This window comes from Ambystoma mexicanum, chromosome 8 (assembly GCF_040938575.1).
Source record: "Ambystoma mexicanum isolate Mex_15411 chromosome 8, UKY_AmexF1_1, whole genome shotgun sequence".
Lineage (NCBI taxonomy): Eukaryota > Metazoa > Chordata > Amphibia > Caudata > Ambystomatidae > Ambystoma > Ambystoma mexicanum.
In genome coordinates this window covers 452,763,754-452,789,215 of record NC_090929.1, presented here as the reverse complement: position 1 = coordinate 452,789,215, position 25,462 = coordinate 452,763,754, and the positions used below count along the sequence as shown (strand labels likewise).

The following is a 25,462-nucleotide window of genomic DNA, read 5'->3' as shown; positions in this document are numbered from 1 at the left end:
CAAGCAAAGTCTGCAGTTCACGGTGGTCTTCAGGATCCAGATCTCCAACACAGCGAAGGACTTCTTCCAGCTCTGTTTCACCAGTAGCTGATTCACCACTTTCTGGTTGATCCTCCCACTCAGCCTCAGCTGGTGGATGGGTCACAGGTGTGTGTCCTCTCGGGGATGTCCTTTGAACAGGTGTGGCAACTTTCTTCTTTCATGAGACTTTGGGTTTCCTCTTTATCTCTTTCTTTGGTTTCGAAATAGAAGGGGGTCCTTCCTGTGGACTGGGATTTATAGGTACTTCTGTAACTTCCCATTGAGAGTCATCTAAAGTTGCCTATCTGGCCAATCTAGTCTGCACCTGCTTCCGTCTACTGGGACACCTTGGGGTGCTTGATACAACTCCAAGAGTCTTAAGTTATCCCCCAACATGACTCTCCCAGGCACCTCACTTTGTACACTGACAGGTATTCTTACAGTCATATTGTTGCACTGGGTGAGAGCTGGTAGTCTAGGAATCATCTGGAGTGGGCCTCCACCAAACTTAGTGGGAGCCTTAGGTGCCTTAGCAACAGACTCTGGCTTGAAAAAGGTTTCATCCACTACTGTAATGCTGGCCTCAGTGTCTTGAATGGCAGGGGTCTCCTGTCCATTCACAAGTACACTGTCCTTGCAGTATTCTTTAGTGTTGTCTGGAATAGAGTTATACACATCTACATTCTGCTGTTCCCACAGACCCAAGGGCATTAAAGAAACACTGGCTGAGACACCAATGGGGTCTTCAGCCAATACTTTAAAGTTACAACTTGCCATATGAACTTCATACTCAGGGATGAAGGCTCAAGAGGCAGCGTGGGCCCCTGAAGGTTTGCCCTTGCATCTGGGATCCCCCTTCACATGGTCAGTTGACCCACAAACATAACATTTACCAAATGTTCTTTGGAATGGGAGCTTCTGCTGACCTTCCTCTAGTTTACCGCCAAGGGTTTCAATAGACTGACCTGGTTTCCCATGGGACTTACCCTTCTTATGTTGGTTGCCCCCTTTTGGGCGGTTGGAATTTGAATTCTCTTTTTCATCTTGCTTGTGCTGCACCCCCTAATCCTTTTAGTGAGTGGCCCAAGAAGCCTTGTGAGTGGCCCTGTTGGCAACCCACAAGTCAGCAGCCTTTGTTAACTTTTTGGGATCAATCTCTTGAGTGAGCCAAGTGCTGTCTCAGCTCAGGAGAGCAGGCATCAAAAATAGATAAAACAAATAGATTTCTCATTCCTTCAAGGGAGTTCACTAAATAACCCTTAACCCAAACATTACATTTATCAAATATTCACACATCCAGGCAACCCAAGGGGTACCATCAGTCTGTTTGAGGGTCCTAAACCTCTTTAGCACTTGGAAGGAGTTTTCCCAAATATGGCTATCAAAGCCAGCTTCACATTCTCATACTGCTGCCTTTCAAGTTAAGTTCACCCACCTCCATTACAGCATCAGTTGCAACCTGGGGGAATCTAGACAAAAGCCAGGGAATCAGCCAATTCCCTGCAAGACCCTGAATCTCATGATTGTATTGAAAGGCACCCAATCAATCCAAGATTTAAAGTTTCACATCATACATACTCACTGCTTCTTTAGGTGAGGCCCCTTGGGACTGGAAGACCTAGAGGACTCTGGGAATGAAGCATTTTCAAGAGACAATCTTTTCATATCAAGAGCATACTGCATTTCCATTTCCCAGAGCTTGATGTCCTGATGTTTGGCTTCAGTTTGAGCTTTCAACCTTTTGAATTCCAATTCGAGCCTCATTGTTTCAAGAGACACATATTCTGGACTCAGTGTTGGACCTTGTGGGGTCCCAGTGGACATGGTTTGAGGCAAAAGGGCAGGCTGTGGCAAAGAGGGGCTCCTATCCTGAGACTCTGACTCCTCTTGTACATCCTCATTATCAATTTTCACATTTCTTAAGTTAGTAGGTGTTGTAGGCCTACTACCCAAACTTTGGTGATTCAGCAACCTTGTAATCAACACATTTTTCTTTCCTTTTACAGTAAGATTCCCGACTTTACACATTTCTTTCAGTTGATCTTCTGTTAAAATAATCAGGGCTTCCTGACTGAAGTTATCCATATTTGACATGTTACAATTGCAGTTCTGGTGGAGTTTAGCCTTGTGGAGGATTAGTCGAACACAAGCAAAGCTAAATACTCAATTTAACAATAGATCCTCACCACCTGCCACCAGTGTTAGGCAAGATTGTATGTAGTAACCCTGTGGGAGACTACACTAGCCTTGCCCTCTTGGCAATAGGTGGTAGGCAAAGTTTGTATGCAGTACCATCTGGGAACACTACAAACAACTATGACTACAGGTATAGGCAACCCAACCTTTGGTATAAGCTTGTACTACACAGTTTTGGTGGTGTGTGAGCAGCCAGGCTTATCACAAGTTGGGAAATGTGAGCTGTAGTGGAGTTACACAAAGATTCACAGTTACAAGTACTCAAATAAACTCTTACACTCAAGGTTTCGTGCATAACAATTAATCATTTATTTATCAGTCAGTTATAAAGCCTTCCTCACAAGGGAGCAATAGAATAGTAACACACACATACTCTGCAATACTGTACACTCTTGAGTTTCTGAATCAGACAATAACCTTTTGGGATGGCCCACAGACAACCTAAAACCACAAGTGACTTCAGTAACAAAGGTGCTGGGGACATTAGTTATTAGAACACAAGAATGTACACATATTCATAAGCAGGGCAAATACTTTGCACTAGAAGTCTCATTCAATTCAATAGGCTAAGCCAAAGTAAATAGGCCAAAGTCTTTGTATAGGATGTAGCACTTCAGGTAAGCTAATGGAAAAGTCGTTGCACAAGTTCTTAGGAGTCTTTGAGAAAAAGAAGAACCAAATGTAGGGCCATAAGCTGTTTAGACCTCTGAGTTGCAGAAGTTACAAGCACTTACACAATAAGAGGTAAGTTCTCTTAGGCTAGTTTTACAGTACCTTAGTAAAGAAGAAAAAGATGCAGCTGAAGACTTCTGTTCCTGTGCAGCTCGGCAGATCTCACTGTTCCTGGGCCTTAGTCGTGGGGACAAGAGGGAGGACGTCGGGGGACATCTGCAAACTTTACTTTCAGTGGCTGATTCGCGTTTCAGCTTCTTGCGGTACAGCAAATAGCAATAAGCGCAGTTCCTGGCAGTCAAGTTGGACTTTCCTCACATCTGAGGTCCCACACTCGACTGAGGAGAGGGGGGGGGGGAGGCAGGCTCGGTCAGTCCTGCTTCGTGGGAGTCAAGAGGATCTTCCAAAAGCTTAAGGCCAGCTTACAAGCAACGCACACAATCTGGTGTTCCTCTCCCTGGCTCTACGGTTTCCTGCAGCAACTCGGAGGAAATTCAACCAGCTACGAGATGGGTGTCCAGGTGGCTTACTTGGGAGTTGACTGGTCCCACCAACTCAAAGGGAAAAGTCGTCCTTGCAGGGCTTGTCTGTCGATGCGAACTTGGCGATTCGGACCTGCAGCAGGGCCTCACCGGGCAAACCAGCGGTCCAGGAGTTGCAGCAGCTGTCCTCTTCAAGCTCTTCTTCGGTTCCTTCGTCCAGTGGTCGACTCTGCCTTCCAAGCCAAAAGACTCGCCTTTTATTCAGTTCTCTCCCATTCATTCCAGCCTAGCTGTCACTCACCCAGCAGGGTGACTGTCCTTGCCGGACAGCCAACCAGCCAATCACCACAGAGTGCATCTGGGTCTTCTAGGAGACTAAACACAGAGTTTCGGGCACCTCCCTCACTTCCTGCCAACCACAGACACTCTGAGCCAGAGGTGGGTTTCACTCCTGAAGCCCACCAAAGGCGAATGAACAAAGAGACCAAACCTGGTTTGGCATGCAGAGAAAAAAAACTCGAGAAGGACCTTTCCACAAAGAAATGCCAAAAGAAGACGACCAGGGACCATTTTAACAAAAGAGGCTCAGTGCCATTTTGAAAAACATGGCTCCCGCGATTTAATGTTACCGGATCTGCGAACAGATCGCGGTCGGGGTAAATTATGGTAGTTCATTACAAACCCACTGCCACCAGCCATTCTGAGAGGAAAGGGTACCAAACAAATGTTACATGAGCATTTAGACACAGGGGATACTAAGTAACCCCTCCAACACTATTGTAAGATAGGGTGTGCTGGGTCTAGCAAGTACAATGCTAAGTAGAGTCAATTTCACTCTACTGTTCCGGGAAACAGTAGTTTATCCCTGAGAAGGTGTTTAAACCTTGGGAAGTCTAAAAGACTTCCCTGTGCCACTGCACTGAAGGTGCTGTGTGACACCATTGTAAAAGATGATGCCTATGGAGTTGGTTAGACTCCATAACCAAAAAGAAACAGGTAAAATTCACACAAAAATACATGAGAGAGTGGGAAAAAAAGGTCACACTCTCTCCAGGTAAAAGTCCTCAAAATCCAGCAAAGTTGCTGGGGGTCTCTAAGGTGGAGGGAATTAGCACATTTTTGAGAATTCTCCCTAACAATAGGTAACCCAACCTTTGGTATAGGCCTGTACTACACAAGTTGTTAAGAGTGACTGAGCAGCCAGGCTTATCTCAAGAGGGGTCAATGCGAGCTGTAGGGTTGCAACAGAGTTTCACAGTGATGAGCATCCAAATAACACTTATCGTGGGGACAAGAGGGAGGACGTCGGGGGACATCTGCAAACTTTACTTTCAGTGGCTGATTCGCGTTTCAGCTTCTTGCGGTACAGCAAATGGCAATAAGCGCAGTTCCTGGCAGTCAAGTTGGACTTTCCTCACATCTGAGGTCCCACACTCGACTGAGGAGAGGGGGGGGGGCAGGCTCGGTCAGTCCTGCTTCGTGGGAGTCAAGAGGATCTTCCAAAAGCTTAAGGCCAGCTTACAAGCAACGCACACAATCTGGTGTTCCTCTCCCTGGCTCTACGGTTTCCTGCAGCAACTCGGAGGAAATTCAACCAGCTACGAGATGGGTGTCCAGGTGGCTTACTTGGGAGTTGACTGGTCCCACCAACTCAAAGGGAAAAGTCGTCCTTGCAGGGCTTGTCTGTCGATGCGAACTTGGCGATTCGGACCTGCAGCAGGGCCTCACCGGGCACACCAGCGGTCCAGGAGTTGCAGCAGCTGTCCTCTTCAAGCTCTTCTTCGGTTCCTTCGTCCAGTGGTCGACTCTGCCTTCCAAGCCAAAAGACTCGCCTTTTATTCAGTTCTCTCCCATTCATTCCAGCCTAGCTGTCACTCACCCAGCAGGGTGACTGTCCTTGCCGGACAGCCAACCAGCCAATCACCACAGAGTGCATCTGGGTCTTCTAGGAGACTAAACACAGAGTTTCGGGCACCTCCCTCACTTCCTGCCAACCACAGACACTCTGAGCCAGAGGTGGGTTTCACTCCTGAAGCCCACCAAAGGCGAATGAACAAAGAGACCAAACCTGGTTTGGCATGCAGAGAAAAAAAACTCGAGAAGGACCTTTCCACAAAGAAATGCCAAAAGAAGACGACCAGGGACCATTTTAACAAAAGAGGCTTAGTGCCATTTTGAAAAACATGGCTCCCGCGATTTAATGTTACCGGATCTGCGAACAGATCGCGGTCGGGGTAAATTATGGTAGTTCATTACAAACCCACTGCCACCAGCCATTCTGAGAGGAAAGGGTACCAAACAAATGTTACATGAGCATTTAGACACAGGGGATACTAAGTAACCCCTCCAACACTATTGTAAGATAGGGTGTGCTGGGTCTAGCAAGTACAATGCTAAGTAGAGTCAATTTCACTCTACTGTTCCGGGAAACAGTAGTTTATCCCTGAGAAGGTGTTTAAACCTTGGGAAGTCTAAAAGACTTCCCTGTGCCACTGCACTGAAGGTGCTGTGTGACACCATTGTAAAAGATGATGCCTATGGAGTTGGTTAGACTCCATAACCAAAAAGAAACAGGTAAAATTCACACAAAAATACATGAGAGAGTGGGAAAAAAAGGTCACACTCTCTCCAGGTAAAAGTCCTCAAAATCCAGCAAAGTTGCTGGGGGTCTCTAAGGTGGAGGGAATTAGCACATTTTTGAGAATTCTCCCTAACAATAGGTAACCCAACCTTTGGTATAGGCCTGTACTACACAAGTTGTTAAGAGTGACTGAGCAGCCAGGCTTATCTCAAGAGGGGTCAATGCGAGCTGTAGGGTTGCAACAGAGTTTCACAGTGATGAGCATCCAAATAACACTTATACTCAAGGGTTCTTGATTAAATAATTATTTATCAATGTAATAGTCACTTTTAAAATAAGCTTTCTTTAGAAGGAAGCAATTGGCAACAATAACAAACACTTCAAAATACACTTCTTCAGTTCAATAAAGTAAGTAGATACCCTTTTGGGATGGAACACATATATTCCTACACCCTGAGGTGACTTCAATAGTTAGGACACTGTGGACATGAATATATCACTTTTCACACTTAAATGGTAATGCTGAAGTTGTGGCAAAAAGGTAAAGGTTAAGGAAGGAAACTATGGTTAACACGTTTCTCAAACAGGTACACACTTTTGAACAGCCCAATGCAATGCGGATTAAGTCTTTCCAAGCTATACAAGTAAGGTATGTATATCTTTTGGAGGGATAGTTAAACACAAAGTCAGAGGTTAGAAGAGTCTTCAGGGAGCCAGGACAGCCAATGTCAAGTGAGCAAAGTCTAGGGGAGCTGAGGCACTTCTTGAAGGTAGGTAAAAGTATTGCACAATGTTAAAGAGAGTTTTGTTGTAAAAGAAATCACTGTTGGGCCACAAGCTGGCAGGCTTGTGAAAGGTAAGGCTGCAAGAAACTCTGCAAAGGGCATCCAATGCAAGTCTCAACTGAGAGCAAGCAAGCTACACACATCTTCCTGGAGCTCAGGTCCGGCTTAAAACAGCACACACAATTCTGGTGTTCCTGTCCCCTGGCACTCGGTTCTAGCAGCAGCAAAGGAAGTACAGCCAGAAGAGAGAGGGTTTTCAGTCGAGTTAGTCTTGGGGTCGATTGGCCCCACCAACCCAAGGGGAGAAGTTGTCCTTTCTGGGCTTCTCTAGTCGATGTCGAAATAGGAGCTTCAACACTGCAGTAGGGCTTCATCCGGCACACTAACGGTCCAGGAGGTGCAGCAAGCTTCTGTTCCAGTTTCTTTCTTCGGTTCCTTCGTCCAGTGGTTGACTCTGCCTTGCTTGCAAAAGACCTCACCTTTTATGCAAGTCGTTCCCATTCATTCGCAGCCAAGCTGTCACTCACACAGCAGGGTGGCTGACCTGCAAGGACAGCTAGCCAATCACCTTTGGGTGCATTGCTGTAACCAAGGAGACCAGGCACAGGGAGTTTCGGGCACCTCCCTCGCTTCCTGCCCTGCCAGACACGCTGGAGCCAGAGGCGGGCTTCACCAGTAAACCTGCCAAAGACAAAATGAACAAAGGGAGCAAACCTGGTTTGGCGCGCAGAGTAAATCTCAAGAAGGACCTTTCCAACAAGAAATGGTGAAAAGGGAAGACCAGGGCTATTTTGACAAAATGGGCACCCATGGGTGCTATACTGCAGCTGTCAACCCATCCTGAGGTAAAAACACACAAAAAGGAAAAAGTAAACCACTGCCACGAGCCATTAATTGTAGAAAGGGCAACATGAAAATGTTACAAAAGAAGTTAGACAAAGGCGATACTAAGTAACCCCTCCAGCACCCAATGGTAAGATAGTGTGTGCTGGGTCTACAAAGAGGAAAATGTAAGTAAAGTCAATGCCACTTTACTACTCTTGGAAACAGTAGTTATTGAAGAGAAGGTATTTAAACCTTAGCAGAAATCTAAAGGATTTCTCTGTGACACTGCACTGAGGGTGCTGTGTGTCACCATGAAAAAAGATGATGCTTATGGAGTTTGTCAGACTCCAAAACCAAAAGAGAAACAGTGTTCCAATCAAATAAAAATTAATGAGAGAGTGGAAAAAGGTCTCACTCTCTTCAGGATAAACATTGAAGGTCAAAGTCCAGCAAAAGAGCTCCGGGTCTCCATGGTAGAAGGGAATTAGCACATTTCTGAGAATTCTCTCCAACAGGGTCTTTGATTTCTCTGCAGATAGTTCTTTCCCTGGTCAGGATTCTCAGGTGAGGGAAATCAGTTCTACAGTCTTCCAAGTAGGTGATGCTAGAAACTTTAGTCTCCACTACAGTTCATACAGAAAGTTGACTCCCTCTGCTGCAAAAGGTTACTGCTTCTCTGAGGGGAAGATGAGCCCGAGGAATCTCACTCCATTCGCTCTCTGGGAGGCGCATCGGGAAGCAGAGTTGTGAGGGAAATCCATCTGTAACAAACACGACCACTCGCCTTCATCACACATGCCGTTGGCTCTTGCTACATTGCCGCAGCGGACTGTGAGCCATGTTAGGGTGATCTTTGTGAGGCTAAGCAGATGGCAGCAGATTTCAATTCGGGCTGAAATTCCAGGTTAATAGCAGATTATGGTGCTTAGTAGGTCAGTCCCATTGCTTTGGTGGAATATAGATGGCAACCTCTGCCTGAACTTCACCTAGCTGCAGATCCCAACAGGAAAGCGTACAAGAGCTCCTGTCGGGATAGGGGTTGTGGCGATTGTTAGTCAGGTGAAGAATTCAGAAATTACTGCTGGGGTGAGTGCCTCATGGGCACTCGATGGTCGATGGAAAGCAAAGGCTTAACTAGGCCTGCTTTGCTGACAGATTCCGACGATGTGGAGCAGTTCCCTGAGAGCAGGGAGAGGTGAGAAGAATTCTAGAGGCACAACATGTGCAAGCCGGCATTTGTTTTAAAGATACCAACATGCAGATGTGCAAGATGAACAAATGACTTGCCTCTCTGTAATGTTATTTATGATAGACGTTCCTCCCACGGTTTCCTCATCTTTTATACCCATCACTCTGCGCAACTGACTTTTCTGTTGACGGCGTGCTCCGCATCACCTCTGCACAATGCTTCTACGCACCCCACGATGGATAGGACATTGGGGCAAGAAAAAAATAGAGATTCTCTGTGCCCTCGGGCTTTAGTTCCACCCTTTTCCTCGGTAGTCTGACACTGAGAGACTGCAGAGCCAAGTGGGGTTGGTTGGGAGGGCGATGAGGTTTGGTGGGAGGAGGATCCCTCAGAAAGAACACTACTGAGAGGCAAGTAATTTGTCCTCCTAATGGATTCCTTCTTCCTACCGACTCATCTTTGATAGACTCCAATACCAGTAAACTGATCGGGAGGAGACCAAGGACAACACCTAGACCCGGAAACTCTGAAGGACCCCTCTACCAAAACTAGTATCCTGTTTTAACTGAGAATCCAAGTCCGCAATGCTTTGCGAACGTGTGCATGGATGCTCACGTAGCTGCCTGGCTAATGTCCAGGAAATGTCTTGGGAGAATAGTTCAGGGGCAATGTGCTCGCCTTGGAAGCAAGACGACACTGAGCACCACAGGTTTGATCCCCGGGTCCGCGCTTAGAAACCTCTGGGTATTAAGCACGTTATAAATAACCTATCATATATCTATCATGACAGGGACTCCACATGGCAGAGAAGAGTTGCGGCCAGTCTTCTGGTGGAAGGAGCCCAGAGACCTTCAGGCATATCCTTAACACCCAGATTGTAGCATTCTAGGATGCACAGAATGATCCACCTTGATAGATTTGGCCACAGGCCTGCCAGCATGGGCTCCAGCATAAGAGACATAATAGATGCTAGTTAAGAATTGGTGTAGTCACACTGTGCGAGACTACACAACACTTATCTGCTTGGTATTAGGTAACCCACCTTTCGGTATAGGCCTGTACTACACAAGAGGGGTAAATATGAGATGTAGAGCTGTACAAATGAAACCGTAAATACAAGTTGCCAAGTAACACTTACACTCAAGGTTTCAGCTATAAAAAAGTTATTTATTTAATTAACATCAATTTTTAAATAAGCCTTCTTTAAAAAGCAATTCGTTGTAACAATGCAAATATACTTTAAAATTACTTTTCAGAATCAAAACAAGTTAGTGGATAATCTTTGGATATGCTTCTTACACAATTTCTACACCCTGAGGTGACTTCAGTTACAAGGACAGTAATGGCATCTATATATCACACTAGTACATTTTACAGATTCTGAGGTTGTGGAAAGGAAAGGTTAGGGAAGGAAAAAGATTATACAGTTTCTCAGTATATGTGAGGACAAAGAAATCTTCCAATGAAATCTAGCTAAAACGTTCCCAGCAGTAACAGTATACAACAAGCTACCACCTATGAGGGACAAACAGTAGCAAAGTCAATTGACTAGAAGAGTCTTCAGGGAGCCAGGACAGCTAAAGTCATGTGGGACACAGTTTATGGATGTGACGTACCTCTTAGATCAAGGTTTTGCACAAAGTTAGAGAGTTTTAAAAAAAAAATCACTTGTAGGTTCACAAGCTGTTAAGCCTGTGAGAAGAGAGTTTGAATCAACTCGTAAAAGATAAGCCACTGTAATTCCCAACTGAGAAGAGCGTGGCTAAAGGCAATGAGGTAAGTACCGCAAGCCTAAACAGTACCTCTGTGGTCTTGCTACAGCGGTGTTCCTGAGCCTCAGTCGTGGGGAGAACAGGGAGGACGTCTGGATGGCCCCTGCGGCGGTACTTGGGAGGTCGTCAGCAGCTATGGGCTCTTTTCGGTTAAGCAGCACTTTGGGTTTCAGCGCTTAGCAAACAGCACTATTGCAGATCTTGGACACCGTTTTGACTATTGTTGCTCCCTCAGTACTGCACTCTGGTGAGGGGACTCTGGATCTGCAGGCCCTGCTCCTGGAGGGTGCTTGGATGTCTCCTGGAGCTTAAGCCGATTTGTTCTGCGGCAGACTTTGCACTCATACGGATACTCGACCCCTGGCATTGGGCTTCCAAAGCAACGGAAAGGCACAGCAAGTCGGGATGGTGGTCCAGTGAAGTTCTTCTCGGGGTTAGCTGGTCCCACTAACCCAAAGGGAGAAGTCGTTCCATCCGTAGCCTCTCTGTCAAGGTGAAAAGGAGTTTCAGCACAGCATCAGGGATTCACCAGGCAATACAAAAGTCCACGAGGTTGCAGCAAGTTTTGTTCACGGTTTCTTCGTCGGGTGTTTCTCCCAGTGTTTGACTCTGCCTGTAGTCCCAAAACCCTCTCCTTTTAAGCAGGTTTGTCCCATTCATGCACAGCCTAGGCTGTCAATCACACAGCAGGGTGGCCAACCCAACCAATCAGAACTAGTTGCATTCAGGCATTCCTAGAGACTAAGGACAGCAGTGTTTCGGGTCCCTCCCTCACATCCTGTCCTTCCAGACACACAGGAGCCAGGTGTGGGTTTCAGGGCTGAAGCCTTCCAAAGGCAAGACAAAGGGCTAAAATCTGTTTCAACGCACAGAGTAAAACCAAGAAAGACCTCACAAGCAGAAAATGGCGAAAAAAGAAGACGGGGCTATTTTGACAAAATTCAGCCTGCGGTAGAAAGGCACAATGGTATGAAAAATTAAACCACTGCCACCAGCCATTAAAAGTAGTGAGGGTAACAAACATTTTACATGAACATGTAGGACAACGGGCTGCTAACTAACCCCCCAGCACCTCACATAAGATGGGCTGTGCTGGATCTACAAAGAGAAAAGGTAAGTAAAGTCAATTTCATTTACTATTCTTGGGAACTGTACTTCACACAAGAAAAGGTATGATAAATCTAAAAGGATTTACCTGCGACACTGCACTGGAGGTGCTGTGTGTCACCATACAAAAAGCAGATGCCTATGGAGTTTGTCAGACTCCAAAAACAGTGAAAATCACAAAAATTCAGATAAGGTAAAAACACATGAGTGAGAAAAAGTGCTCATTTGCTCCAGTGTTAAATTAAAAAAGTCCTAAATCCAGCAAAAGAGCTGGGGGGTCTCTAAGGATGAAGGGAATTAGCTCAGAAGAACAAGTTACTTACCAACTGTAACGTTCTTTCGATTGGATGTTCCACCCGCATATTCCTCATCTTATGATAATCGTATCCCAGCTTCAGCTGCTTTGGAAACATTTTTCACCAGAGGGCAATGTGTTCAAGACCGCAGAGTCGAAGTCCCTCGAGGGCCGCCGTCGGGTGTCGACGTCATCCGCTGTATAAATGGCCCGAGCAGCGCCCGTTACCTCAGTTCTGTTTTTACAATGTTCATGGTCGCATCAGTTGATCAGGCTTTAAGTCTTCAGGCTCTTAAGGAAGTCCGTGTGCAAATGGCGTAAACTGTACAGTGCGGTTGGGTGGGAGGGTCGATGAGGAATACATGGGAGGAACATCCAATCGAAAGAACGTTACAGTAGGTAACTAACTTGTTCTTCGAATGGATTGTGTCCTCCCACGCATTCCTCATCTTATGATAGACTCCCATAGCAGTGGTCATTTTGGAGGTGGGAGTTCTAGGAATTTTAATTATGGACTGAATGAAGGACTGCTTTTGCAAATAGTCCTCCTTGGTATGAAGTAGATTCCAAGCAGTAATGTTTTACAAAGGTGTGCATTGACGACCAGGTGGCCGGACCACAAATATCCTGCACCGGGACACCCCTGTGAAGGGCCATGGAAGTTGCCATGCCTCCGGCTGAATGAGCCCTTAATCCATCTGGAGGCTCTTACCCAGCTAGTTTATAGCATTCAGAGATTGCTAGAATGGTCCATCTGGATAGAGTTTGTCAATTTGTGCCCAGTATATCCAACGAATAGTTGGTCACGTTGTCGGAGATTTGCCAATCTGGAAATATAGAAACTGAGAGCCTTTTGTGGGTCCCGTCTATGTAATCTTTCCTCTTCCTTACTAGCCTGAGGTGGAGGATAAAAGGAAGGGAAGACAATCTTTTATGACAGATGAAAATCAGACACTAATTTAGGCAAGAATGATGGCTTGACTTTTAAAATAACCTTGTCCCTATGGAAAATAGTGTGAGGAGGCTTACAAGACAGTGCCTGCAACTCACTCACTCTGCGGGCTGATGTTATGGCCACTAAAAGAATTGTTTTAAGAGTAAGCAGTCTTGATGCACAATAATGTAAAGGCTCGAAAGGAGCACACATGAGAAATTTTAAGACTAGATTTAAATCCCAGATGTGCACCTGAAAAGGTGTCGGAGGGTATACATTTGTCAACCCTTTCAAGAATTGAATGACTAAAAGCATTTTAAAATAGGACACCTCTTCCGAGGAGCGCTTAAAGATAGATAGCGCTGCCAAGTAACCTTTTATCGTTCCAACTTGGAGCCCCAAATTGGCTAAGTGTAAGAGAAAATAAAGTACTGTTGGAGTATTACAAAGAAATGGATCCACATTCTTATCCCTGCACCAGTTACTGAACTTGTTCCAACGACACTGATACAGGGATTTTGTTGCTGGCCTTCTGGCCGAAAGCAAAATCTCCATTATGTCACCCTGGAGGTGCCAATCCTTATAGCCTTTCAGAAACCATGCGTGAAGGCTGAGTGTCTTGACCTCCTGATGGAGAACCCGACCTGCATCTTGCCAGAGACGATCCTCACTTTGTGAAAGATCTATTGGAGGGCAGATTGACATGTCTAGAAAGTCCGGGTACCACGTCCTCCTGGCCCAATCCGGGACGATTAGAATCATGGTTTTCCTGAACTTTCTCAACCTCCTGATTACATGAGGAATCACGGGGACTGGAGGAAACGCGCAAAAGAGTGGAAATATCCAGTCCACTACGAATGCGTCCCCTAGAGCTCCTCTTGGGGGAAATTCCCTTGAGCAATACAGTCCGCACTTCCGCTTGGCCCCGGTCGCGAGCAGATCTACTTGAGGGGTTCCCCAAAGGGCGAAGAGCTCTTGAAGGACTTCCTGAGCTAGCTCTAATTCGTGGGATACTGTGCTCTGCCTGCTCAGAGCGTCTGCCGCCGTGTTTAGCTCTCCGGCGAGGTAAACTGCCGATAGAGAGATTCCTTCTTGTATTGCCCAGAACCAGAGCTGCATTGCCTCTCTGCACAGTGGAAGTGATCCCATGCCTCCTCTTTTGTTGAGGTACCAAAAGGTTGATGTGTAGTTTGGAATCCGATGGAGACCAACGACCGCTGATTGTCAAGATCGTTGGTGTGGGCTCCCCACCCCATGAGTGAGGCGTCCGTCACTACCGTTATCTCTGGCCATGGTGGCCAAAAAGGTTCCCCTTGAGGATATTCTCCTTGCAAGCCCGCCATAGAAGATCTTGAGCCACTTTGGTCGGGACTTGTAGAAGGTCCGACATCGCCCCTGAAAACTGGGACCATTGAGTCCTAAGGGCCCACTGAAGAGATCTCATCCTAAGTCTGGCCTCTGGCACCAGAAAAATGCAGGATGCCATGAGGCCTAGCAACCTTAGAAAGTCTAATGCCGGTATATGTTGGGCATTTTGAACTTTCATTACCATCTGCAGAATGTGGTGAGCGCTCTCCTCGGGAGGCGAGCCTTTCCCTGAGGAAGTGTCCAGGATCGCTCCGATGAATTGGAGTTTTTGGCTTGCAATCATTTGTGACTTCTTGTAATTGAGGGAGAAGCCCAGACTGTGTAAGAAGTGGCAGGTCAAGGCCAAATGTTCGGATGAACTCGCCCTGATTAGCCAATCGTCCAGATAAGGGTAGAGAATCCCCCTTCTTCTGATACCCGTTGCCACCACCGCCATCAGTTTGGTGAAAACCCTCAGGGCGGAGGTTAGCCCAAATGGTAGAACCCGAAACTGATCATGAGAACCACCAATTGCGAACCTCAGGTACTTTCTGCGTTTGAGATGGATTGGCACATGAAAGTAAGCATCCTGAAGGTCCAATGAAACCAGCCAGTCCTGACGTTGAAGAGCCTGAAGGATCTGAGAAAGGGTCACCATCTTGAACTTCTCCGTCCTGAGGAACTTGTTCAAGCTTCTTAAGTCCAAGATGGGTCTCAATCCTCCGTCCTTTTTGGGGATGAGAAAATAGGGGGAATACCAGCCCTGTTCCTCTGCGCTACAGGTACTTGTTCTATTGCACCTTTCTCTAGCAGGGTTAAAATCGCCTGCACAAGGAGCGGGTCTGGAGTCTTTACAGAGTTGGCTCCCGGTGGATGATTTTGAGGTCTTTGAAGAAAAGGAAGACAGTAACTGTGGGTCACTATCTCTAGTGCCCAGGTATCTGACGTAATGCCCCGCCATTCGTCCAGATACAGAGTGATTCTGCCTCCCACAGGAGGTAATTGCCGCTGCTGTGGCTGATTTAGCACCTCTCCCTTTTCCACCACGAAAATGTTTTCTCTGTTGCCCTCTGACTGGCCTGCCCTCTCCCTTTTCCAAAAGAGGAACAGAAGCGAAAAGGGCGACTCTTTCAGGAAGATGAGCTTGCGTAAAAGTGTTGCTGAGGTTGTCTTATAGTGACGCAGAGTGATTTTGCTGCCACTTTCGAGGTCTGCAGCTTCTCTAAGATCTCGTCCGCCTTGCTGCCAAACAACCTTAAGCCGTCAAAAGGCATATTAAGCAATCTAGACTGCACATCAGGTGAAAAGCCAGATTTCCTTAGCCATGCGAATCTGCACAAGACTGTGCTAGATGCTATGGACCTGCTTATACTATCCACAGTGTCCAATCCTGATTGAAGGCATTCCTCCATAGCCTCTTTACCATCATTCACTATAGCCAGGAAACCATCCCGTTCTTCACCTTCCGGGATGCGTTCAGCCGCTGATGACATGCAGTCCCACAGGGTATAGGTAAATCTTGCTAATGTGCAAGTGACAGTCAATTTTAGGGCCATGCTGCCCGAAGTAAAAGCTTTCCAGGCCCAAGCATCAACTTTTTTTTTATCGTCCATGTCTGGTGGTATTGATGGGTAAGCTGATTGCCTAGTGGAGGTTGCAGCTTGCACAACTAGACTTTCAGGAGATGGATGTTTGGATAAATATTCTGGATCTGACAAGGCTGGTCTATATTTTGGTACCAGTTTCTTATTTGCTGCTGCAATCGAATCTGGAGTATTCCAATTTGCCATTACTCCTTTTTTGTAGTGCCTTGTGGAATGGGAGAACAGGATCTTTTAAAGGACCCTCACTAAGGATGTCAGTCATGTCATCCTGGTCAAAATCCGGGGAAGCTGCTTTTCAAACCATAACATCAATGACCCTTCCCATAAGATTTCTATAACTGGGATCAGCATGATCTGTAGGATCTGGCCTTTCAAAATCCACTTCAGGGGAAGTATCTAAGGCACTTGCATTTTGGAAACAGTCAGAGGTCTGTTATTTTACACTGTGGGTCCAGTAGTTTTCAGGAAATTCCCTAGCTCCAAATCTAACTCCAGCTGGAGTGACATCCTCTTCAGAGGAATGTTCTTCATATAGAGAAGACATGGATCAAAAAAATTCCTGTCTTGGTTGTGGGTGGAAAGTTTTTTCAGGCAAAGAATGTGGAATTTACCTAGGTATGGATAATGGCGTCGACTTGGATCTTGGTATCAAAGAAGGCCTCGATAAAGGCGTTGATAGGGTAGACGCTGGCTTCGACGGTGTCGAAGGAGGCTTCGATGCTGTTGAAGGAGGCTTCGATACAGCTAATGGTGTCGACGTCATTTTTGTCATCGGTCTCAATGCTATGGTCGTCGATGGTGTTGAGTTTTGGTTTCAACGTCGATGCCGATTCCGTTAGCCCCGATTTATGCACCGGAGGCTTAGACTTTGTGCGAGGCGTCGGGGAACTTTCCCGCGAAGACACTCGACTCTTTTTCAACCCTTGTGTGTTTGGAACTTGATTTTCCTCTGTCACTTTTGGAGTGAGTAGAGGCATGATCACCACTCGGCAACTTCGAGGGGGTCTGGGCCGCTTTCTCGAATATTTTCAGCATCGAAGCCCTGAAGGCCTCCCATTTTTCTAAGGAATCGTGCTTTGAAGGGTAAGTAACTCTCCTCTCAGAAGAGGACGAGGAGGAAGAAGACCTATGACGTCGCTTGTGTGACACTTTCGTCGAAGACGAGGAAGACTTCCTCGAGCGACTTTCCGATCTTCACCTCCTCGACTCGTGACAAGATTTTCTACCGGATTCATCCGAATCCTCTTGTCTTTACGAAGACTTACATTTCTTCACCCCCGCCAGCTTACTGTTACGCTCACCTGGCTCCCACAGAGGCGTCGATCTGAACTGGACAGCTGCGGTCTCCACCAATGTGACGTGTAGGGCCGAGATGACGGACTGGACTGGCCCACGCAGCTTCGTTTGCTTGGCCCATAGGAATATTCTTCTGCAAATGGAGAAAGGGAATTAACCACCCGTGGAGTTGAGTGTAAATCCCCTCACCCCTCACTGTTGTCCCCACGGATCACCTTTGATGTCCCCTCTTATAGTCTCACCTGATGGTTTGAAAAGATGAGCTTTCCATCCTGCATGAAGCGCAGGGGTGCGTTGATAACCAGTTGCTTCACTGGCTCGAAGGAATTGGTGAGTTCCAGAACAATATTGACTCCGAAAAGTATGTAGTTCTTAAGAGTTCAAATGCCTGACTTTCACTCTTGTCCGATTCCTTGCAGATTGCAGCTTGACCCTAGTGAAGAGTTCCTCTTGGCAACCGGTAATATTCTGGTAAGGACTTGTATTTCCAACACAGTTCGATAAATAATGTCACTATGTAACCTGTTGCTTTCTCCCTTATTCAGGCGCTGAGAGAAAGTATGAAGCCTCGAGAATAATACCTCCGGCGGTAAAATCAGGTAAGTCTATTGTGGTGAGGAGGGTTCCCCTTGATAGTCCCTTTGTTTCACCTTGCTGTCCTTTTGTTTCCCCTTAGGGGCCGGGGTTCGGCGAAGATGCAGTGGAAGCTGCGCCGACCCGTGAAGAGGCATAGCACCCCCGGTGGTAAAATCAGGTAAGTCTATGGGGGGGTAACTAATATTCCTCTGTGTATTCCCTTGACTCACCTTGCTGTTCTTGTCTACTCCTTAGGTGCCGGAATGCGGCGGGAACATGCAGGAGGATGCGGTGGAAGGAACAAGTTACTTACCTGTAACTGTTGTTCTCCAGCATGGGTCTGGCATGGATTCACATGCTCATGAATATTCCCCGTCGTCAGGCTGGGAATCCTCGGTAAAGAAAAATCAGTATCAGTTTCGTTTCTGATCTGTCTTTCGTAGTAGTAATCAATCACTGATTTCTGTGTCATACTGACCACAGCCAATGACTGCCATCTCCCTAAGCCCCGCCTCTGGCAGCCATCTTCAGATTTGGTAGCACGAGAAGTGGTAGTATGACCAAGTGAAGAGTCGCAGAGGGATAGGCGGGAGGGTTCGCATGTGAATCCATGCCAGACCCATGCTGGAGAACAACAGTTACAGGTAAGTAACTTGTTCCTTCTCCAGCATGTGGTCTGGCATGGATTCACATGCTCATGAATAAAAGAATACATAGCAGTGCACACATGCACAACCACGGGAGGTGGCAAAGGCTCAACATTAAGCATTACATCCAAAACTCAACATTAAGCAATTCTTACCTCCTCACCAGGCTCACCTTAGGTGAACAGATTGCGCAGCACTGCTTGGCCGACCCTGGACTCCTCCCTGGAATCCCGATCGACGCAGTAGATTTTCGTGAAGGTGTGCGTCGACCTCCACGTAGCAGCCCTGCAGATGTCAAGCAAGGGCACACCAGATAGGAACGCCGTGGTAGCTGCGATCGCTCTGGTGGAATGGGCTCTCGGACGGCCAGGCAGCGGTCGGTTTGCCAACCGATGACAGTACTTGATACAGCAGGAGAGTCATCTGGAAATGGAAGCCTTCGAAAGAGCCTTCCCCTTATTGACAGGTCCAAAGTTCACAAAAAGTTGTGACGTCTTCTGAAAACTCTTCGTGCGGTCCACGTAGAACTTCAGCGCTCTAGCCACATCCAGCGAGTGCAAAGTCCTTTCAGCCGGCGACGAAGGCGACGGGAAGAAAACAGGCAATACCAAGGGCTCGTTGAGGTGGAAGTCCAACGGCACCTTGGGCATGAAGGAGGGGTGCGTCCTGAGCACTACCCTCGTGTCATGAAAAGTCAAGTACGGGGGGCTTGCAGGAAAGGACCTGGATCTCACCCACCCGTCGTGCGGAGGTGATGGCCACAAGAAACGCTGTTTTCCACGACAAGAACTTCAACGGAGCCGAGTGCAGAGGATCGAACGGAGGTCCCATGAGCTTGGTCAGCACCACGTTGAGCTCCCACGCCGGGGCCTTCACCGGCGGGAACGATCTGAACAGTCCCTTCATGAATTCTTTCACCAGACAATGAGACCACAAAGACGTCCGTTCCGTGGTTCTGGTGTATCGGGAGATCGCAGCAAGATGAATCTTGATGGAAGCGTGCGCCAGTCCAGCCTTGACCAGCGTCAGCAGGTACGGCAGTACTTGAGGAGCCGTAATCCGTAGAGGGTTAATCTTCTGTGCGTGGCACCAGACAGAGAACCTCTTCCATTTGTGTCCGTAGCATTTAAGAGTTGAGGACGCCCTGGCCTTTGCAAGAACCTCTCTGCAGTCGGCCGGTATGTCGTAACCTCCAAACTCTAACGCTGCAGGAGCCAGGCCTGCAAGTTCAGCGACTTCGAATCGTGATGGAGGATGGCACCTCCTTCCCTGGAGAGAAGATCCGCGTCCACTGGCAGCTTGATTGACGGGGACGCTGACAAGTCCAGAAGGTCCGGGAACCATATCTGCCTCGGCCACGCAGGTGCGACGAGGATCATCCTGCACCGTGACCTCTTGAGCTGGTTGATGAGCCGGATCAGCAGCGGCAATGGAGGGAATGCATATAGGAACAGGCCCTCCCAGGGGAACGAGAAAGTATCGCCCATGCTCCTCGGCTGGGGAAACCTGCTGGCGAACCTCTGGCACCTGGAGTTTGTCGCCGTCGCGAACAGATCGATCTGGGGTGGCCCCACCGTTGCAAGAGGCGGTCCACTAGATCCTGTCGTAGTTCCCACTCGTGGCACGAGCGCAGCTCTCTGCTGAGCGAGGCGGCGATGGTATTTTTTATCCCTGCCAGATGAAACTGCACCAGAAACATCCCTTGGGCGACGGCCCAATGCCACAGATCCTGAGCCTCCTTGGACAGGGCTGGGGATCTGGTACCGCCCTGCTTCCTGATGTAGAACATGGTGGTGGTGTCGGTGAAGATCCTCACCACCTTGCCCTTGAGGGACGGAAGAAAGGACCCGAGGGCCCAAAACACTGCACAGAGTTCCAGGACATTGATATGGAGGGACTTCTCCGTCGGCAGCCAAAGGCCCCTTGCGTGCAGATTTTCGGTGTGCGCTCCCCACCCTTCCAGGGAGGCATCCGTGGTCACTGTCTTCTGGTGGCCCGGGGTCTGGAAGTCCATGCCCGCCGTCAGATGCGTGCGGGTGCCCCACCACCGGATCGCTCGTCGGAATCTCTCGTCGAGTGTGATCCTGTCCTCGAAGCTGCCTGTCGTCTGGATCCAGCGAGCATCCAGGAACTCCTGTAACGGGCGCATCCGAAGCCTGCACAGGCGGATGAGATAAATGCAACAAGACATCATTCCGAGGAGGGACTTGATGGACCTCACCCTGGCCGCATCCAGCATTCGCTGCACCTTGCCCAAGATGGCCCTCGTCCTTTCCTCCGACGGAGAGGCCAGAAAGCTCCTAGAAACAGCGCATCTTGAGCGGGCACCAGGTGGGACTTGGCGTAGTTTATGGAGAATCCCAGGTCCGTGAGTAGTTGGACGGTCCTCGCCGTGTGTTCCGCGGCGAGCTCCTTTGTCTTTGCTCGGATGAGCCAGTCGTCCAGGTAGGGGTAGACGTGGATCCCCTCCAGGTGCAGCCGCGCCACCACCGATGCGAGGCACTTGGTGAACACCCTGGGTGCCGTCCTCAATCCGAAGGGAAGGGCTCTGAACTGGTAGTGACGCCCTTGGACCACGAATCTGAGAAACTTTCGGTGTCCCTTTAGGATGGGGATATGGAAGTAGGCATCCTCCAAATCCGACGACAGGAAATCTCCCTCCTCCAGTTGACCCATGACGTGCTGGAGGGTGACCATCCGGAACTTCTGTGCCTTGATGAATTTGTTCAGTCGTCGTAGGTCCAGGATGGGACGCCATCCTCCCGTCTTCTTCTTCACGAGGAAGTATCTTGAGTAAACTCCGGAGACCCGAAGCCTCTTTGGGACGAGCTCGATGGAGCCTTTCTTGAGCATCGCCTTTACCTCCAAGAGAAGTTGAGGGACGTGATGTTCCTTCCTGGCCACGGGGGGGACACGCGGGCACTTCTTTAGAAACTCGAGCGTGTGGCCCTGGGCCAGGGCGTCCAGCACCCAACGGTCGGTGGAGATGGACTCCCACACGCTGACGAAGTTCGCCAGCCGGCCTCCCACCGGGGTACTTCGGTGGGGGCCCGACCCCACGGCCCTTTGCCGCCTTGTCCTCCTTGGTGACGACGGCGGGGTCCGCCCGACTTGCCTCGGCCCCTGTAGGCTTCCTGTGACGACGAACGGGACGCTTGACGATAGGTGGAAAATCCGCCGCCGGAACCTTTGGAGGCACCCTGCTTGCCTCCGCCGCTCCAAAAGGGCGGCCGTCGTTGCTGGAGAACACCAAGAGCCCGGGCCGTCTCCGTCTTGATGGCTTGTAGGGAATCATCCACTGTTTTCCCAAACAGGTTGTTCCTGTCGAACGGCATGTCCAAGACTCTGGTCTGCACGTCCTGACGGAAGTCAGTTGCCTTGAGCCATCCACGCCGTCTAAGGCACACGCCGTTGCCCAACTGGCGAAATCCAGTGTCAGCGATGTCCGTCGCTATCGTAATGGCGTGGTCCGACGCCACTTCTCCTTCCTGCAAGATCTCTAGGGCCTCCGCCCTCTTGTCGTCTGGTAAGAAGTCCAGCAGGGGGGCGATTTTGTACCACAACTCCCTGTCGTAGTGGGCTACGATAGCCAAGGCGTTGGCAGCCTTAATCTTCGTCGCTGCCGATGAGATGACTCTGCGTCCCATCGTGTCCAATTTCTTTCCCTCGTCGTCCGGCGGGGAGGTTGACGTAGAGGCCGAGGCCCCCCCGCTTTCTTCCTGGCCGCCGCGGAGACGACCGAGTCCGGGGTCGGCTATGCCCGAAGGCACAAGGGGGCCGCGTCCGGGACCCGGTACTTCTTCTCGTACCGATCCCTTCTCGCAGGCGTTGTGGATGGGTTCTTGAGGAGGGCGAGACCCTCATCCCAGATATCGTCCAGTAGAGGTACAGCGAGGACCGTCTTCCTCTTGGTCTCGCGCCGTTGATAAAGGAAACCTTCCTTCTCTTCCGGGCAGAGCTGGAAAAGCTCGGATGCCCTGGCGATCATGGCATGAAACGATCCAATCTCGTCGGGCGGGGAAGCCCTGGGAGGAGGCGACGACGGGAGATCCTCGTCGTAAACCTCGTCGTCTGTCCCCGCCGCGGCCGTGTCAGTCCCTGTATCATCCCCACGGGTCGTGGACGGGGAGGAGGGCTGAGCAGGGCGCGATGGTTGAAAAGGAGGTGGAGGATGAATCCTTCTTCTCTTAGGAGGAGGGCTTCCAGAAGGGCCTGGCTCCGGGTCCCCCGTCGGGAGAGGTTCCTCCGTTGGTGGCAACGGCAATCTCGTCCTTATCTCCGAGCATAAGGACTGTATAGCCAACAAAATGGCCGCCGAGTTGTCTTGCGGCACTGGTTGAGGGGAGTCCGACGGGCGGTCAGGAGCCCCGTCGGCACCCTCGACGTTCTCGTCGTCTCCTACGTCGGGTCCCTCGTGACGGGCTGGTCTTCTTCCACGCCAACGTCGTGGCTTAAGACTTCGATTAGCTCCTCCTCAGAGGTTGAGGCCGAATCCACGACGACCTCCTGCCCCCCCTTTTTCTTCTCCGTTGGAGGTTTCACGGGGGTCCTGTCGATGGGCATGAAAGAGGACTCCCTCCGCGGTGGCAGGGAGACTCTGGGCCCCCGAGGTCGCCACCACTGGTGTAGCCTCCACAGGCTGAGCCAGGGCCGCCGCGACTGTCTCAATAGAGGCCTTGGCCGGGTGGATTAAGGCTTTCACCACCTTAGGTGCGCTCACCGCCTTCTCCTTGGGTGGAGGGTCACCGCCTCGCTCCCCCCTCCGATGGGGCCTTCGAGCTCGACCGGGGTCTTTCCAGGAGCTTCGCCGGGTGCTCGACCTTCCTCTTACCCGAGCCAGAGCGTTGGCTCGTGGTTGATGGCGCCGGGGAGGATGCGCCCTGCATGGCGCCCGTAGAGCCAGACCGTTCGGCGCTCCCGGTGCCAGCGGACTCGCGGTGCTTGGCCTTCTGTTGGACCCCCCGTCGCCGGGCGCCCTCAAAGGTCTTAGAAGACCGCTCGGACTTCTTCTTCTCGCCTGACGGGCTCTTCCCTTCCAGTTAGTTGGCGAGACGCAGATGGTGGTCCTTCATGGTCCGTTCCGACATATTGCCGCAAAACGCACAGTCCTTCTCCACGTGCGTCTTGTCCTCATGCAGGCAGTAGAGGCAAAGGGTGTGTTCGTCCTCCTTAAAGACATTCTGAAGCTGAAATCCAGGGCAGACCCTGAACAGCTTTCCAGGCGTCGAGCTTCCCTTCTCCTGGGCCATGATCGAGATGGGCCTGAGAAACTTCTGGAGTCCTCCAAAAGCGTGGCTCGACGAAATCTTCACCCTTGAGGGGCGTAGAAGAATCCGACACGGGTCCCCGTTGATCGGATAAAGAAACGGTGGAGCTTGAGGCTCTTTTGACCGAAAAAGAGAAAATTTTCCTAAGAAAAAGCGAGAAAAAAGCACTAAAGCTCGAGATCAATAGCACGAGGATCCCAACACTTGAACATGCGGTAAAAATCTGAAGATGGCTGCCAGAGGCGGGGCTTAGGGAGATGGCAGTGATTGGCTGTGGTCAGTATGACACAGAAATCAGTGATTGGTTACTACTACGAAAGACAGATCAGAAACGAAACTGATACTGATTTGTCTTTACCGAGGATTCCCAGCCTGACAACGGGGAATATTCCTGAGCATGTGAATCCATGCCAGGATCAAAGGTATTGCTCTTGTTCTAACCTTTTCTCCTTCTTTCTCCCTTTTTCTAGGAGCTCCAAACTTGAGGCGGGCGTGGAAGAAGACTGGATGCAGACTTGCAGGCACGGTGAGCGTTACGCTGCTGGATGCAGAATAACGCAAAGCGTGTGCTGCTCTTTGGGCGTGGTTTAAATAGCCTCCAAAGTAGTCCCAGGTAAGTATTCCTCCCCAGCCCCGCCAGACTAAAAAATAGTCGCTAGGTAAAATAGACCCTTCCAAGCCTCATTTGGCTTGGAGCTCTTGCAGCATGGTCTGCATCAGGTAAGCTTGTAGCATGGTCTGCATCAGGTAAGCTTGCAACATGGTCTGCATCAGGTAAGTTCTAACCTATGAGCCTGGCGCCTATTGCGCCAGGACTGACTCTCCATATGAGCCTGGCGCCATAGGCACCAGGACTGCACCCAAACAGCCCCTAGCAGTGGTTTTTGGGCTTTCTCAAAATAACTTGATGCCTGCTTCTGGGGTTGCTGGACCTGGTCTGGGTCCCCGGGGGTAGGCATCATGACACTTACCTTTGCATTCCCTAAGAGCCTTATTTGACATGGCCTGACAGGACCCGCACTCATCAACCCGATGGTCTGGGCTGAGGCACCAGAGGCAATTCCAATGGGGGTCGGTTATAGACATCTTCCGGCCACACTTCAGACATTTTTTGAATCCTGTCTTGGGTGTGGATGGAGTTGAAGACAAAGACATCGAAGAAATTATTGATGCGCCGTTTGTAACACGAAGCAGTTGCATCAGAAAAACGGAACTGAGGTAACGGGTGCTGCTCGAGCCATTTATACAGGGGATGACGTCGACGCCCGACGGCGACCCTCGAGGGACTTCAACTCCACGGTCTCAAACACAGCGCTCTCTGGTGAAAAAATATTCTGAAGCAGCTGAAGCTGGGATACAATTATCATAAGATGAGGAATACTTGGGAGGACACATCCATTGAAATTAATATTCTCCCTAACAGTAGCCGAGTACCCACATTGGGTCCAGTCGATAGAATCGCTCTCTGCCTTGGAAGGATGAGGCAGAGGAAAAAGATAGGAGGATGGATAAGCGCAAATAGGGAGGATAAGCCTCCTTGTGGGATCTCAACCTCTTCTGTGGGCTTACTTTTGCGCAGGGTGGCAAGGATTCTCACTGAAGCCGCAACAGAGGCCAAAGTCCCCTCATCCAGATAGGCCACCCTTCTCTTGTGTATGTCTTTCAAGGTTTTATTTGAAAAAGAATAGCATATAGAGCAGGAGGTAGGGTCATGGTCCGGATACAGGCAATAGAGACACTCCTAGTGTTGATGATCTCTAATGTAGATTTTCTTGAGGTGGCAAGCAGAAAAAGACTTGAAGACTCTTTCTTGGATTCAGTCATGTTAAGGGAAAGGACCGACACTCCACAGAGCTCTATCCTGGG

The 25,462-nt window shown here is 49.4% G+C and overlaps 1 protein-coding gene across 14 annotated transcripts in view; it reads right to left on the bottom strand.

Annotated features, from left to right (window-relative positions):
• RERE (arginine-glutamic acid dipeptide repeats) overlaps positions 1 to 25,462 on the bottom strand; it is a 2,107,422-nt gene that overhangs the window by 29,498 nt on the left and 2,052,462 nt on the right. The window lies entirely within an intron of this gene.